This window comes from Thalassophryne amazonica, chromosome 1 (assembly GCF_902500255.1).
Source record: "Thalassophryne amazonica chromosome 1, fThaAma1.1, whole genome shotgun sequence".
NCBI classification, from domain to species: Eukaryota; Metazoa; Chordata; class Actinopteri; order Batrachoidiformes; family Batrachoididae; genus Thalassophryne; species Thalassophryne amazonica.
In genome coordinates, this window is record NC_047103.1 from 89,655,605 (window position 1) to 89,671,723 (window position 16,119).

Genomic DNA, 16,119 nt, shown 5'->3' on the forward strand with positions numbered 1-16,119 from the left:
TTGAAGCGTCTGAAAAACAGAGACCACCTGGAGTGGTGTGAGTTGAGACGTTTAGCCGTTTTAATGTATTCTAGGTTTTTGTGATCTGTCCAGACAGTGAATGGAACTCCGGCTCCCTCCAGCCAGTGTCTTCACTCTGCCAGAGCCTCCTTGACCGCCAGAAGTTCCCGGTTCCCAACATCATAGTTTCTCTGTGTAGGGGTCAGCCGGCAGGAAAAGCAGGGATGGAGTTTGTCATCTGTGGCTGCCCACTGAGACGGGACAGCACCGATACCAGAATCGGAGGCATCAACCTCCACTACAAACTGGCGGTCCGGATCAGGTTGGAGTAAGATCGGGGCCATGGAGAACCGGTGTTTGAGGTCTCGGAAGGCTTTGTCAGCTAAGGTGGACCACTGAAAGGGCACCTTCGAGGAAGTGAGAGCTATGAGAGGCAAGGCAACAAGACTGAAGTTCGAATGAGTCTACAGTAAAAGTTGGCGAAACCAAGAAACTGTTGTAATTGCTTTCTGGATGTCGGAACTGGCCACTGAGTAAGGCAGTGACTTTAATGGGATCAGGCTTGACAGAGTTGGGAGAAATAATGAAACCAAGGAAAGAAATGGTGGACTGGTGGAATTTGAATTGGAACATTTCTTGGCCTTCACAAACAACCGCTGGAGTACTAGGCACATGTGCCTGATATGTTCACTGAGATTGGTGAAAAGATGAGGATATCATCGAGATAGATGAAAAACAAGTTGAGGAAGTCTGAAAGGACATCACTGACAAGAGCTTGGAAGGTGGTGAGAGCGTTTGTGAAGCCGAAGGGCATGACCAGATATTCAAAATGCCCGAGAGATGTGTTGAAGGCTGTCTTCCACTCGTCAACCCTCCCTGACCCGGACTAGGTGATAGGCATTTCTGAGGTCCAATTTGGAAAAAATCAAGGCCCCCTGCAGGGGACTGAATGCAGAATCCAGGAGGGGGAGTGGGTACCGGTTGCAGACCGCTATGACGTTCAGCCCCCAGAAATCGATGCAGGGGCGCAGGGTTCTGTTCTTCTTCCCGACAAAGAAGAAGCCTGCCCCCAGTGGGGTGATGAGTGCCGTATCAGCCCAGCAGACAAGGAGCCCTGGATATAGGTCTCCATTGCCTCACGTTCCGGGCGCGACAGATTGTAGAGCCGACTGACCAGATACTTCGCGACCGGAAGCAAGTCAATGGCGCAGTCGTAAGGACGGCGCGGGGGGAGTGACAGAGCACGATCCTTGCTGAACATCTCGGCAAAATCATGATACTCTGTGGGAACTACAGACATATCAGGGGGTGAAGCGACCTCCTCCTTAACCACAACACTGGGCGGAATGGATAATCGAAGACACTCACAGTAGGCAGACCTCGCTCCACTGTGTGACAGTCCTGGACGGCCAATCAATCCGGGGATTGTGTTTGATTACCAGGGAAGACCTAAAACTAGGGGGGACGTGGAAGAAAACACTTCCCGGTGGTTCCCAGATACCACTAAAGTGACTGGTTCAGTTTGACGTGTTATGGCTGGAAGGGGAGTGCCGTCTAAAGCATGCAATAAGAGGGGCATGTCCACTGCAACCACCGGGGTGCAAGAATTACAACCTTGTGATCCAAAAAATTCCCTTCAGCCCCAGTGTCAATTAGTGCTGGGATAGATAAAGAATGGTCATTAAACAAAAGAGTGCCCAGGATTTGGGTGCATCCGGATTGAACACCCATGAATGTTATCTGGCTCACCCTTAGCCTGGAGTCTAAGGATGAGCATTGGTTTTTGGCGTGTGGATGTGGCCAATGGCAGCACAATATAAACATTCCCCAGCTTTCAGTCTCCGCTGGGCTCCTGGGGTGATAATTTGGCCCTGCTGAGCTGCATGGGCTTGTCAGCAGGCGGAGCTGGAGGCCTGGGGATGGACACAACAGTGGAGTTTGGGAAAGAAGGACCCGGTCCAGACCGTGGAGGGATCTGAGTCAACTGTATACTCCGCAGCGCTCCACTGCTCCTGCCTCAGGGACAACAGCTGTTGGGAAACAGAATGGCTGCATTGGGGCTGATCAAAAACTAAACAAAACTCTCAGGGAAAAAAGTGAAAAGAGTGAAGCAGAGGTGAATCCGTGCTCTAGAGGGCAGTAGCCCACTTCAGGGCCTCCCCCCGGAGCAAGTTGATGACGTAATATGTTTTGCTGAGATTGGAGGAATACTGAGAAGGACGCTGGGAGAAAACAAAAGAACACTGCATGAGGAAGGAAGAGCATGTATCAACATCACAGAAATATGGTTCTGGATGGCAGATAAACAGTTCGGGGACTAGATTGGGGAACGTGGAGTCCTGCAAGAGTTGAACAGGAGTGGAAACTGGAGCGGGAGGTGTGACCAAGCTAAGCGTACCAAGTAGAGAAGCTTGAATCTTTGACTGGACTTGGACTGGGTTGCTTGATGTGAGGACGTTTCGCTTCAAATCACAGAAGCTTCCTCATCTAAAATTCTTGCTCTGGTAGGTCTGACTTCTGTCTTGACTCTTGTAGAGAAGAATAAACCAGAAGCCAATAAAAGCTGGAGTTTTTAACCTAACCAGACCCCTCCTACCGAGAGGCCGACTGCTATAGGCTAGTGACTAAACAATAGCTCTAATTAGCACCTATTGTGCTCTAGTTAGCACTCTCCTAATGATGGGATGGAAGCCTCCCCTGATGGCTCCCTTGACGACTCTCCTGATGACGTGAATGTCTCATTACCATGAACAAAAGACTGAAACTGCTTTGACCCGACTACCCCATTGTAAACAGGGGACAAAGCGTGTCTGAGACCCGCCCCCCGGTTAAGGCTGGGTTTCAGCTGTTTTACAAAGAATGCTTCCTTGACACCTCTCTCAAACCATTTCTTCTCTGGGGCTAAGATTTTAACTTCCTTGTCCTCAAACGTGTGGTTAGTGTCTTTCAGGTGGAGATGAACTGCAGACTGAGGTCCACTGGCGACCTCTCTGCGGTGCTGGTATAGCCTCTTGTTTAAAGGTTGCTTAGTCTCACCTATGTAGTGTTCATTACAGTTTTCCTGACATCTGATGTAATACACCACATTGCTCTGTTTGTAACTAGGGATCCTGTCCTTAGGGTGAACTAATTTCTGTCTCAAGGTGTTAACCGGTTTAAAGTAAACTGGGATTTTGTGCTGTCTGAAGATCCTCTGTAGTTTTTCCCCTACTCCTGCTAAATAAGGGAGAGACACTCCTCTTCTTCTTGTCTCTGTCTCCTGTCTATCTGGTCTCTTTGTTTTCTGGGACTTCTGCACTTTGTCCAGGGACCATCGTGGGTACCCACATACTGTGAGGGCTTTCCGTACAAGTTGTTGTTCTTTAGCCCTTCCCTCTGCAGTTGTGGGCACCTGTAGGGCTCTGTGTTGAAGAGTCCTGATCACCCCGAGCTTGTGTTCAAGGGGGTGGTTTGAGCCAAAGAGCAGATATTGGTCAGTGTGAGTGGGTTTTCTGTAAACCTCTGTCTGGAGCTGCCTGTTCTCTCCAATCGTAACATCACAGTCCAAGAAGGCTAAATGGTTGTTTCTGGCATCCTCACGTGTGAACTTGATACTGGAATCCACCGAATTGATGTGTTCTGTAAAGTCCTCGACCTCCTGTTGTTTGATTTTAACCCATGTGTCATCGACATATCTGAAGCAGTGCCTGGGAGAGATGCCCATGAATGACGTCAAGGCTGTCTTCTCCACTCGCTCCATGTACAGATTGGCCACAATGGGGGATACCTGAGACCCCATCGCAAAAGCGTACCAACTTTTGCTGTTAGTGAGGACATAGTGGTGTGTGAGAAACCTGTTGGGTGAGGTCCTGGACGTGATCTGATAGTGCGGCGAGTTGTTGCTGCTGCAGACTCAGGAAGGCGCCCTGGGTGATAAGAGCTTGGTGGAGTTTGTCACACCCTGCAGAGTCCATGATATTGGCCAGAAACTTCTGTTAATGTTGTGACCCAAAAAACAGGATTGAACTCCAAAGCAGGGAGGCTGAATGGATGAGGGAAACCAGATTTATTGTACAGAAGTGAGTACAAGGACAAATGCTGCAGAAATAGTGTGTACTGATTTGGAGGTCAGCAGAGTGGAGACCCAGCCCGCATTGCGGTGTAAACAGGAAGCCGCAGCCCGATGAGACCAGGTGTGCAGGTGGAGATCCAAGGAGAGGAGGTGGTGGTAGTCCATGGTCCAGGTGGCCCCCTGTGGAACTGACGGAGAGTGGTGTCACTTTGGAGGAGGAGGAGAGACAGTATGAGTGCAGCAGCTCACAGTCGCTCAGTAACCAAAACATAATAGATGGCTGGAAAACTGCAACACATCAGAACACAGCAAAAATGCAGTTTGCAAAACAGCAAGTCAGAAAACACTGCGACGGAATGCAGAGAGAAAGGCTCTATGCAGAAATAGAGAGGCCAGGTACCAGGTAGTGAACACTGAGTTTCTGGCACTGATGAGCTGTTGAACCAGGGTTTATATGGAGGCAGGTTGATTGCAGACAGGTGAGCTCATCAGCTCCACAAGGAATGCCACATGTAAAGAGAGAGAGAGAGAGAGAGACAGAGAGAGCAGAGGAGCAGGTACCAGGATGACACACAACAGAATGCCTGCAACACATTTCAAAAAAGCTGAGACAGGGACAACAAAAGACTGGGAATAGTTGATGGATGCTCAAAGAGCACCTGTTTGGAACATTCCACAGGTGAACAGGTTAATTGGAAACAGGTGAGTGTTATGATTGGGTATAAAAGAAGCATCCCCAAAAGGCTCAGCTGTTCACAAGCAAAGATGGGGCAAGGATCACACTTTGTGAACAACTGCGTGAAAAAATAGTCCAACAGTTTAAGAACAATGTTTCTCAATGTTCAATTGCAAGGAATTTAGGGATTCCATCATCTACAGCCCATAATATAATCAGAAGATTCAGAGAATATGGAGAACTTCCTGCACATAAGTGGCAAGGCCAAAAACCAACATTGAATGCCTGTGACCTTTGATCCCTCATGCGGCACTGCATTAAAAACTGACAACATTGTGTAAAGGATCTTACCACGTGGGCTCAGGAACACTTCAGAAAACCATTGTCAGTTAACACAGTTCGTCGCTACATCTACAAGTGCAAGTTAAAACTCTACCATACAAAGCGAAAGCCATACATCAACAATTTCCAGAAACGCCGCTCCCTTCTCTGGGCCTGGGCTCATTTGATATGGACAGATGCAAAGTGGAAAAGTGTGCTGTGGTCTGATGAGTCCACATTTCAAATTGTTTTTAGAAATAATTGATGTAGTGTCCTCCGGACAAAAGAGGAAAAAGACCATCCAGATTGTTACCAGCGCAAAGTTCAAAAGCCAGCATCTGTGATGGTATGGGGGTGTGTTGTGTTGTGAAAGTGTCGTGACACGGACCCACAACAGGGGGCGTTAATGAACGGACAATGGATAAGCCAAAAAGTAACAATTTAATGTTGTGAATCACACAACGAAGTACAGACAATAACAATATGGTGGAATGTCAATTATACACAAGGTGACGTGTGGGCAGGCTCGACGATAGAAGACGTCTGGCGAGAGAAGAGCCGTATCCCACACAGCTTCCACCACCAACGGATCTGAAGAACACCGGAGCCGCCAAGCCCTGCGCCCCAGGTGGCCACTGTCTTCAGCAGTCAGACCCGGTACTGCTGGCAGAGAACAGAGACAGTACTGATGAGTGTGAGTTCGCACACTCAGTAATCCCACAGTCAGTGTTTAGTTAGGAGGGAGAACCTCCACCTCCGAATCACACACTCGTGCAGCTCCCGAGATAACCACTTATCTGGGTGGGGTGGGAGGCGAAGCCGTCGCAGTCCACACCAAACGCCAACTCAGCAGACACGGTATCCGTCCCAGGAAAACGGCTGCAAAAGAGATCAGACTAATGCTCGAATTAAGGTTCAGCAGAGAAAGTACCTGAATGGTATCTGATTTCTCGGCGGAGAGGTGGAGTTGCAGTCCGGCCTTTATGGTGGTGGTGATGTGTAGTGGATGAGTGACAGCTGGTACGGATGATGAGTGACAGCTGTCACTCCCGGTCGCTCCGACGCCCTCTCGTGCTTGAAGCCCGCACTTCAAGCAGGGCGCCATCTTGTGGTGGTGGGCCAGCAGTACCTCCTCTTCAGCGGCCCACACAACAGTGTTGGTTCCCATGGCATGGGCAACTTACACATCTGTGATGGCACCATCAAAGCTGAAAGGTACATCCAGGTTTTGGAGCAACACATGCTGCCATCCAAGCAATGCCTTTTTCAGGGACGTCCCTGCTTATTTCAGCAAGACAATGCCAAGCCACATTCTGCACGTGTTACAACAGCGTGGCTTTGTTGTAAAAGAGTGCGGGTACTAGACTGGCCTGCCTGCAGTCCAGACCTATCACCCATTGAAAATGTGTGACCCATTATGAAGTGCAAAATACAACAACAGAGATGTTATCTGAGACTGTTGAACAACTGAATTTGTACATCAAGCAAGAATGGGAAAGAATTCCAACTACAAAGCTTCAACAATTAGTGTCCTCAGTTCCCAAATGCTTATTGAGTGTTGTTAGAAAGAAAGGTGATGTAACACAGTGATAAATATACCCCTGTCCCAGCTTTTTTTAAACGTGTTGCCGGCATTCATTTCAAAATGAGCAAATATTTGCACAAAAACAATAAAGTTTTTCAGTTTGAACATTAAATACACTATCTTGTCTTTGTGGTGTATTCAGTTGAATATAGGTTGAAGAGGATTTGCAAATCATTGTATTCTGTTTTGTTTACATTTTACACAACGTCCCAACTTCATTGGAATTGGGGTTGTATATTTGACTATCTGAGTTCTAACTTGCTTCCTCACATCCTGGGTTCTTCTCACCCGGAGTTTAGGTTTGAGATTAATATCTTTGTTAAATCCTTCCCTGCACCTGTTTTGTATTTTTGCAATCCCTCAGTAAGGGTTTAGGGTTGACCTGTATTTTTGTTGAAACTTCCCCCACACTTGTTTTGGATTCCCTTGCCCAGAGTGGGTGTTGAACTGTATTTTTGTTCACACATTTGCTGCCTTGGATTTTGTGAATTGTGTCAATTCAACACTGTTTTTGGAATTTAATTACATTTTTGGAACTCACCTTTTGTGTCTCGACTGACCTGCATATTGGGGTTCTACTTGTTTAATTCCTGGCTTCAAATCTTAACAGCTTGCTTGGTTAATAATCTCTTATTACGGGTCTTGTGCACATTTTGCAAACCTGGTTTAAAAACTTTGCTTTTAAAGCTGCTTTTTTTGCATGATTAGTGGCATCAAATGTGTGAGTGAACGAGCAACTGTTGCATAATCCATCAATATGGAACATGCAGACTGCAAAAAAAAATGTGATGTGATAGAAGAAATCGGAGCTCAGATTCAGCACCCCAAAATTACCCTAAATCAGTTGTCAAAGTCCATGCAGGAATTTTTTTTTCTTTTGGACCAGTATAATCATGCTGTGCAGAGTCCCATGGTGTATTCTGTACACTGATCCATTGCAGGTGTACCATAGGGTTAAATACAAATGCATGTATTGTGACACCCCTAAAATTTATATCAAGCAGTGCAATGCTGTTTTCTGTGACAGGCTGATTTTTTTTTTTTTTTTGCAGTGTAGTGATGCTTATCTTAGAATATGGCCTGTATGATGATGACGTCAACGACCAAAATCACCCCACTTCTTGTCAGTTGATAATGATGCCACCTCTGATGTCATCCCTGCTGTTGTTTCTGGCCTCTGACATCATCACAGCTTCCCTGAAATTAGTTTGTCAGCCTTTTAAAGGAGAGAAGAAATGATGATTTGAAAGCAGTGGGCCAGTCAGGATTAAAAACTGAAGAGGTGAAATAAGAGCATGGCATATTTCTTCCCAGCTCAAGCTGACAAAAATCTTTTGGAATCATCAACAATAAAATCACAAACAGTACTTTCAATTGTTGCTGCTCGGTGTACATTTATGACACCCTGATACCTCTGAGGAATGGACTTCACAGTGTTCATCATTGAGCTGGCTCCAACTTTCCTCAATATCAGGTAAAATCTGGCCGCTGATCCTTTCTGTGTGGAGCTTGCATGGTTTCCCTCCAGGTCCTTCGACTTCCTCCCACTTCCAAAGACATCCAGGTTAGGTGAACTGGTAGCTGTAAATGCACCATAGGTGTGAATACTTGTGAGAATGAAATTATCTGTCTTTCTGTGGCCCTACGATAGCCCTGGTCAGAGTGTACCCTAACTCACGCCCTATTACTGCTGGGATTGGCTCCAGCCACCTGGTGACCCCTGATTGGAGTAAGCGGTATAAAAAAAAATGACTAAATGAATGTAAATAACATCCAAGACATATAGTTATGGATGTAAGTTTACATACACTCCTCATGGGTATGAATGTCATGGTAATTCTGGGCTTTTAATGATGTCCTGTTCTTTTGCCAGAGAAAAATGATTGTGTACTGCATACATCATTAATAACTTTAAAAAACAAGAATTGGGTGCACAGATTTTGAATTTATTTTGGATCCACACAGGGTAACAATTACACATACAGGGTTAAATATTATATAATTAACAAATGTTTATGAGTTTAATGGTTCGCCTCGTTGAATGGTAGGTTCCAGCAATATGCATCCTTATGAGGGACTAGATGCTCTTCTCTATTCGCAAAGTTGTTTTTTTTACATATATTCACTTAAATATTTTAAGTGCGCAATATCTGAAACTTTGATGGTTCGGCATGGGCGGAAGACAAACCCAAGAGCAGGGAGCAGAGAACGGTATGTTAGAAACAACTTATACAGGGAGCTTAGTACAGAAGATGAAAAATGAGCCATTGTGCGTGGCTATCTAGCCGTGTGGAGACCGGCCCGCTCAGCGGTGGAACCAGAGGAACCGCAGCCCAGATGTCTTCAGTTCTGATGGGATGGATCCAGAGCCAGGTGGCCGCCTGCAAGCTGTCGACGTGGCTGGGGAGGAGAGACAGATGGGTGAATGCTGAGCTGGTCACTTCCAGAAGTGAATCTCACAGTCAGTGACAAACTATCACAGCTGGTCCAGATATGCAGGCAGTTAGACAGAATGATTCAGTTCAGTTTCTTCTAGTAGTTCTTATCAGGAAAGCTTCACAGTTCAGTTTGTATGATTATTCCAGGCAGTGTTCAGTGAGCAGCAGCTCATATGAGCAAAAGGAGAGCAAACACTTAGCTGGTAGGTGCAGAGTGTGAGAGCTCTGTGCACAGGCTGCAGGTGAAGCTGGTCTTGGTGCAGAAGCAATTAGGAAGATGTCAGCTCTGAGCAGAGGCTCAGACAGAAGGTGTGTGGAAACACCAAAAAGTAAAAAAATATTGTATTTTGGAAAATAGAGAGGCCAAGCTTACTGTGGAAGATTAGCTGAGATTCAAGCGAGGATGGAGTGAAGAGCCGGGATTCATATACAGGTGCTGATGATATGTGGATCAGGTGTGTCGATCAGCTTGAGGCGCGCCACCTGTGCAGAGGAGAGAGAGAAACAGCAGCAGGAACAGAGCAGGCAGCCCACAACAGTACCCCCCTTCAATGGGAGCCCCCAGGCAACCTGCCAAGATGATCCCGGTAAAAGTCCCGGATGAGGCAACGGTCCAGGATCAGCCCCCGATTGACCCAGGAGCGTTCTTTGGGGCCGTAGCCCCCCCAGTCCACCAGATACTGGAAGCCCCGTCCCGACAACAAATGTCCAGGCCGGATGACCGTCCACCATCCGGGCAGGGGGTGGCGGCGGAGCAGGAGGGCACAGCGGACTGGAGTGTACTGGCTTCAATCAGGAAACATGGAAGACCGGGTGGATTTGGACGGCTGCCGGATTGACCACCCGGTCGACCACAAAGGGTCCAATGTACCTAGGGGCCAGTTTGGGCAAGTCCGTTTGGAGGGATATGTCCCACGAAGAGAGCCACATCTCCTGCCCAGGTTGATAGTCAGGGGCGGAGATCCGGCGGCAGTCTGCGTGGCCCTGCGTCCCGGTCTTCAGCAGGGCAGAATGGGTGGTTTTCCACACCCGACAGCACCTCCTGAGGTCGAGCTGCACAGAAGGTATGGAAACTTCGGATTCTTGTGACGGGAAGAGAGGCTGTTGATAGCCCAGGGATGCTTCGAATGGAGATAGTCCTGTGGCTGAAGACACCTGTGAGTTGTGAGCATACTCCACCAGGGCAGGTGTAGACTCCAATCCGTCGGGTGGGCAGCAGAGACACACCGGACGGTGATCCTTGAGATCTTGGTTGGCCCATTCTGCCTGGCCCGTTGGTCTGGGGATGGAACGGGGTGACAGGCTGACCGAGGCCCCAAGGGCTGCGCAGAAGCTTCACCAGACTTGCGAGGTGAACTGGGCCCATGGTCAGATATGATGTCCTGGGGTATGCCATGCAGACGGACCACGTGGAGGACGAGAAGGTCGGTGGTCTCCTGGGCAGGTGGGACCTTTCGGCAGGGGCACGAGGTGGGCTGCCTTGGAAAAAGTATCACACTAGTGAGGACGACTGTGTTACCCTGGGATGGAGGAAGACCGGTGATGAAATCCATTCCAATGTGTGACCATAGGCAGCCTGGAATACGGGAGTAATTAAGTAGTCCAGAGGGAGGTTGATGTGAAGTCTTACCCCAAGCACAAACCGAACAGGCTTTGAATAAACTTCCTAACATCTGCTTGCACCAAGGGACACCAAAAGGCGTTGACGGAGGAGTTCTAGAACGCAGTGGACCCGGGGTGACGCGACAGTTTAGAGGAGTGACAGAACTGGAGCACTTGGGAACGGACCTCAGGTGGAACAAAAAGCAGACTGGGTGGCCCTCCCCAGGGTCCGGATGGCGGGTGAGGCTTCCTGGATGGCTCACTCGACATCCCAGGTCAGCGCCCTACAACCATTGATCGGGGCAGGATGGTCTCTGGTGTCTTGGAGGTGCTTTGGTCAATGTAGCGAACTGGCGAGACAGAGCGTCCACTTGGTGTCTTACAACCCTGGTCAGTAGGAGATAGTGATGTTGAATCGACAAATGAACAGTGACCACCTGGCTTGCCGGGAGTTCAATCACTTGGCAGACTGGATGTATTCCAGATTGTGGTGGTCTGTCCAAACGATGAACGGGACTGCGGCCCCCTCCAGCCAATGTTTCCACTCAGCTAGAGCTCTTTAACGGCTAGGAGTTCCCAGTACCCACGTCATAGTTTCTTTCAGCGGGGGTCAAACGCCGTGAAAAAGTAAGCACACAGATGTACTCGATTATCCTTATTGGATCTTTGGGATTAAAAATGCCCCTAGCCCAGAGTCCAAGGCATCTACCTCAACGATGAGTGGCGTAATCCGGGTCCGGTTGAGTGAAGGAACGGATGTGAGCTGAACCCTTCCTTCAGCAAGGAAAAGGCGGCGTCCGCCGTGGTGTCCAGTGAAAAGTGATCTTAGAAGATGTGAGTGTGGTGAGTGGAGCAGCGATCTGACCTGAACCCCACGGATGCAGCGCTGGTAGAAGTTCTGCGAACCCGAGGAATTGCTGTAGTTGTTTAACGGAGGACGGGCCGGGCCAAATCTATGACCACCTTGACCAGGTTTTACACTGGTTGTGGGAGATTATGAATCCCAAAATGAGACGGTGTCAAGACTGAACTCACACTTTTCTCAGCTTTAATGAACAATCGGTCTCCAGCAACCATTGGAGCACGAGTCGCTCATGTTTAGTGTGAGTCTGAGGGTTCGGTGAGAAGATCAGGATATCGTCCAGATAGACGAACACCAAACCGGTTTAAGGAAAGTCACACAAAACATCATTGACCAGCGCCTGGAATGTGGCTGGGGCGTTAGTGAGGCCGAAGGGCATGACCAGGTACTCAAAATGTCCCAATGGTGTGTTAAAGACAGTCTTCCATTCGTCTCCCTCCCAGACACGCACCAGGTGGTAGGCATTACGGAGGTCCAATTTAGTGAATATGGTCGCCCCATGCAAGGAGCTAAACGCCAAATCAAGAGGGGGAAGTGGGTACTGATTACGGACCGTTATGGCGTTTAGCCCCCGGAATCGATGCAGGGGTGAAGGGAACCGTCCTTTCTTATCAACAAAGAAGAAGCCTGTCCCTACAGGAGACGAAGAAGCCGGGCTCAGCCCAGCGGCCAAGGAGTCCGGATGTAGGTCTCCATTGACTCGCGTTCCAGGCGGAGAGGTTGTACAGCCTACCAAAGTAGCGGAGCGCCAGGAAGCAAGTCAATGGTGCAGTCATATGGACGGTGAGGAGGAAGTGAGAGCGCATGATCCTTACTGAAAACTTCACCAAGGTCGTGGTACTCAGGGGGGACTACGACAAGTTGGGAGGTGAGTGGACCTTGTCCTTGACCTCCACGGTGGGAGGAATCGAGGAACTAAGACACCTCTTGAGACAGGCTTCGCTCCATTGAGTGATAACCCCGAACTGCCAATCTATCCCGGGATTGTGTTTGAAGACCCAAGGATGGCCTAGAGCCAAGGGGGATGAAGAAGGGATAACGTAAAACTGAATAATCTCTCGGTGATTTCCTGACACCACTAAAGATGGAGCAGTATGGTGAGTAATGGTTGGTAGGGGCGTGCCATCTAAAACATGCACCAACAGTGGGAAAGGAAGAGCCTCAAGTGACATCCTAGCCTTGGATGCAAAACGGCGTCGATGAAATCACCCTCGGCTCCGTGTCAACAAGAGCCGGGACCGAAATGTTTCACTGCCAAAACAAAGAGTGGCTGGATTTGAGGTGATGAGAACCCACACCCGTGAATTTTGCTTGGCTCACCCGCAGCCCGGATCCTATGGGTGAGCGTTGGTTTTTGGCCCCGAACAGGGCATGTGCTAAGGCTGTGCCCTGTGGCCACTACAATAGAGACACTCCCCCCGCTGCCGTCTCCGTCATCATTCCTCTGGTGGCAATTTGGCACCTGCTGAAGCTGCATAGGCTCACCAGCAGGGGAGCTGGCGTGTCAGAGGGGTACTCGATGGAGCTTGGTAGAGGCGTTCCTGGAGCGTGCCGAGAGGCGGGGCGAGCGGTGGAGTCCGGTCAGGCCCGAAGGCCTTTGTCCCGACACCGTTCCCTTAACCAGTTATCTAGCCGAATAATCAGTGAGATTAGTGATTCCAGATCGCTCAGTTCGTCACGGACCGCCAGCTCATCTTTCAACGCATCATTCCAACCCGTTTATAACGCGATGCGGAAGTCCACCGTGAACTCCACAGCACTACGCTGGCCCTGTTTAATTGAGAGCAGCCGTTGGGCAATGGAATCCCTCCGGGTTGGATGGTCAGATATCAACCCAAATTCTTTAGTAAATGCAGTGAAGGAGCTAAGGAGCGGGGAGTCGTTGCTCTAGAGTGCGGTAGCCCCCCTGAGAAGATTGATAATGTAAGCTATCTTGCTTTTGTTGGAGCTGTACTGGGACGGACGCTGGCTAAAAACAAAAGAACATGCATCAGAAATAAAGACATGTGTCTACACAACCTGAGAACGGTTATGGATGCATATGAATGGTTCTGGTGGTGCCGCGGAAGCAGCAACAGAGAATGAGGAGGTGAGCAGCTGAGCTGAAGCAACGGGTGGCGGTTTTGGTGTGTGTGTAACCGAGAGCTGTGAGAGCTGTGTGGAAAGATGCGTGAGCTGTGTGTCGGAATGTTTGACGTGATCAGTTAATGAGCTCACTGAGTGGCAATGGAGTCCACGGCTTGCTGGAGTTTCCGAGGTACTCGCCTTGAATAGAAAGTGCCTGCTGAAGCCGGTCTGCCCTCGCTGGGTCCATGACGTGGCCAGAATCTGCTGTGATGGTTCGGTGTGGGTGGAAGACGAACCCAAGAGCAGGGAAGCATGAGAACAGTATGTTAGAAAACGGATTTATTTCAGGGAGCTTAGTACAGAAGATGAAAAATGAGCCAATGTTGTGTGGCTATTAGCCGTGTGGAGACCGGCCTTCGCCTCAGCGGTGGAACCAGGGAACCGCAGCCCAGATGTCTTCAGTTCTGATGGGATGCAAGCTGTCGACGTGGCTGGGGAGGAGAGACAGATGGGTGAGTGCTGAGCCGGTCACTTCCAGAAGTGAATCTCACAGCAATCAGTGACAAACTATCACAGCTGGTCCAGATATGCAGGCAGTTAGACAAAATGATTCAGTTCAGTTCTTCTAGTAGTTCTATCAGGAAAAGTTCACAGTCAGTTCATATGATTATTCAAGGCAGTGTTCAGTGAGCAGCAGCTCATATGAGCAAAAGGAGAGCCAAACACTTAGCTGGTAAGGTGTAGAGTGTGAGAGCTCATGCACAGGCTGCAGGTGAAGTGGTCTCTGGTGCAGAAGCAATTAGGAAGATGTCGGCTTGAGCAGAGGCTCAGACAGAAGGTGTGTGGAAACACCAAAAAGTCAAAAATATTCTATTTTGGAAATAGAGAAGCCAAGCTACCGGTGAGATTAGCTGAGATTCTGCGAGGATGGAGTGAAGAGCTGGGGTTCATATACAGGTGCTGATGATATGTGGATCAGGTGTGTCGATCAGCTTGAGGTGCGCCACCTGTGCAGAGGAGAGAGAGAAACAGCAGCAGCAGGAACAGAGCAGGCAGCCCACAACAGAAACACTAATTTTACAATATTTAACAGTACGTACATCTAACAATGGACAAAACTGCACTATGCATCCTTGTGAGGTACTAGCTGCTCTTCTTTTCTCTGTTCACAAAGTTGGTTTTTACATATAGCTACACGATATACATTGCGTTTATTCTACTATTGTGTTTTCTAAAGGCCCTTTTCCATTACACAGTTCTAGCATTACTCGGCTCGATTCTACTTGGCTTTTTTGCTTTTCCATTCGGGATAGTACCTGGTGTTTTCTTTGGTATTTGCTCAGGCGTGGTTCCAAGTGAGCCGAGCTGATACTAAAATGTGACATCCACAGGCTGCTGCTCACTGATTGGTCAGAGAGTGTCATCACTGGAGGACTCTGAGCATGACGTCTGACATGAGAATCAACCCCGCCATTTTTAAATAGTCGCAACAGTGTTCCAGCTACTGTGCTTTTCTTTCTTTTCACACAAGTTAGTTACTCGCACAAAACCACACCATGGTCCATTGATGAGTTGCAGATGTTTCTGTGTTTGGTAGCGGAGGAGAGAATGGAGCTGGACAGATTGAACCAAAATGAAAAAATATTTCAGGAGATCTCCCAGTTTTTGTCCGCTCATGGGTACCACCGGACATTCCAGCAATGCAGCGAAAGTCTGAAAAAGCGTAAAAGTGATTACAGGACCATCAAGGACCACAATGGCCGGAGTGGGTCGGACCATAAGGGCTGGAAATGGTTCGACCACAAGAACGCCATTTACGGAGAGTGACTGGCAAGCAAAACAGGAGGCAGGATGACCGTGACTCTGCCACAGCTTTGTTGGAGGCGAGCATGGTAAGTGTTTTGTTGTGTGGGCCGCTGAAGAGGAGGTATGTGGCCCACCACCACAAGATGGCGCCCTGCTTGAAGTGCGGGCTTCAAGCACGAGAGGGGCGTCGGACGCAACCAGGAGTGACAGCTGTCACTCATCATCCGTACCAGCTGTCCTCATCCACATCCTCATCACCACCACCATAAAGGCGGACCTGCAACTCCACCCTCCCCGCCGAGGAACTCAGCTACCATTCAGGTAACTTTCTCTGCTGACTCAATCATGAGTGATAACCTGAACTTCTTTTGCAGCCGTTATCATGGGTGTTCTGCCTTATCTGTGGGATTGGCGTTTGGTGTGATCAGCGACGGCTTTGCCTCACACCCCAAACCAAGATAAAGTGGTTAAACAGGAGCTGCACGAGTGTGTGATGGAGGTGGAGGTTCTCCCTCCTTTACTAAACACTGACTGTGGGCAGTACTGAGTGTGCGAACTCACACTCATCAGGACTGTCTCTGTTTTCTGCCAGCAGTACCGGGTCTGACTGCTGAAGACAGCGGCCACCTGGGGCGCAGGGCTTGGCGGCTCCCGGTGTTCTTCAGCTCCGTTGGTGGTGGAAGCTGTGTGGGGATCCAGCTCTTCTCTCGC

General features: G+C 48.9%; 1 long non-coding RNA gene across 1 annotated transcript; it reads left to right on the forward strand.

Moving 5' to 3' along the window:
• The first annotated feature begins 225 nt into the window (after positions 1 to 225).
• On the forward strand, positions 226 to 14,215 carry LOC117519845. Its single transcript, XR_004563454.1, has 3 exons — positions 226 to 362; positions 8,295 to 8,297; positions 14,204 to 14,215. It is a non-coding gene; the product is annotated as an uncharacterized LOC117519845 (long non-coding RNA).
• Positions 14,216 to 16,119: the final 1,904 nt, after the last annotated feature.